Genomic DNA, 1,783 nt, shown 5'->3' with positions numbered 1-1,783 from the left:
GATGAAGTGTACTTTTCCATTATTATGAAATCACCTGTTTTTTGCTAATAATAATCTTTGTCTTAAAGTCTACTTTTTTGTTATTAATATAGCCATTCCAACCTTCCTATGCTTGTTATTTATTTGAGTAGTGTATATGTTTCTCCCCATTTCATTTCAATCTATCTATTGTTTTTAGCAAGCAGCCTATAGTTGGGTCTTGCTTTTTTATGTAATCTTTCATTCTCTGTATTTTAATTATAGTGTTTAATCAATTAGTACATAATGTAATTCCTACTATGCTTTGATTTAGGCCTACTATTTTATTATTTGTTTTCTATTTATCCCTACTACTTTTGAGTACTTGTATCCCCTTCTCTTCCCTCTCTTAGGTTACTTCATTTTTAGTGTTCATTTTAATCTACCTACTGGCCCCTTGGCTCTATTTTTGTGTTATTTGTAGGGGTTGCTAAAAATTCTATCTGATATATTTCATGAATCTTACCTCTGCCATTCTGATTTTGAGATGTACTCTTCCTTTCGCACTTTAATTTCTATTGTGAGCATGTTCCACGTTTGGAAAGAAAACTAATTTTCATAAAAATCTATGGTGTGACACAAAAAATAGTGAAGGTAAATAAGGAAACTATTTAAGGCATTCTACAACTAAATATTTGCAAAGACTTGTCTTGAGAAGGAAAAAAGATATATGTATATATACTATATGACTGTTAAGGAAAAATATATTAATTCAGTGCTACCAAACTGGTAGCATACTTTGGTATAATCTCAATAAGTATGAAAGAATTAAAGAAAGGACTAGCTAGAATAACTCTTATTCATTGCTAAGGAGTTTGGACTTGATTCTGAGAAGATGAGTGACATGATAACATCTTTGTGTTTGGAAAGGTAATTTGTAGCCAGTGTGATTAATCATTGATTGATAGTCTGAGTGGCTGTAAACAAGAAGTCAATAGGAGGATATTGATAGAATTAAGATGAATGATAATAGACAAGGATAGAGAAGAGTAAGTGAGAATGGAATAGAAGAGGGAATGATTGGGAGGAGTGGGAATCTATTTGAATATATTAATCTGGAGACTGTAGCAATAAATGTGTATAGCTCAAGAGAAAAGATGAGATACTAATATGAGGATTATTATATAAGGCCTTAGATATTAGAGTTATGGCATATACAGTGAGAAATAAAAGAAACAATGATATTTAATAGGTAGATAGAGTAAGGGGAACAGAAAACAGAAAAATACATAATCTTCATTTAGCATGTGTTTCCTTTTCATATTACATACACATATTTCATTTTTTTTCAAATAACCTATGAGAAGCATAAATTGACCTTTTGAATCTCAAAATTTTTGTTTTTCACTAATATATGAAGAAAGAATAGTTCTTTCCTGTTAATATCTTGGTTAAATCAGGGAGTGGGGGAAAAGAAAGAGAGAGAGATGAATTTTGTATGTTTGTAGTATAAAACTGAGGTAAGTAGTTGCCACAATAATACTATATTTTCTCAAAGGTTTCCACGTACACTATTTTTTTTTCAAGGACCCACCTGATTTTCATTAGTCATCCATTTAGACTAAGTAATTACTTTCAAGAGGCTCTTGTGTATGCAGATGTCTTACCTCTTTAATTTGTAAGTCATGATGAACAATTTTGTGTTAGTTAATAGAGAATTTTGAAAAAAAATTGGAGGGAATGTGGCATATGACATATATTTAGAGGAGAAGGCAGGTAAAACAGATCCTAGCTCTGATACCCTTCTTGGAGATAAGCCTGTTGA

This window comes from Mesoplodon densirostris, chromosome 9 (genome assembly GCF_025265405.1).
Source record: "Mesoplodon densirostris isolate mMesDen1 chromosome 9, mMesDen1 primary haplotype, whole genome shotgun sequence".
Classification (NCBI taxonomy): Eukaryota; Metazoa; Chordata; class Mammalia; order Artiodactyla; family Ziphiidae; genus Mesoplodon; species Mesoplodon densirostris.
The sequence above is the reverse complement of the archived record's forward strand: the minus strand, read 5'-3'. Positions refer to the sequence as shown.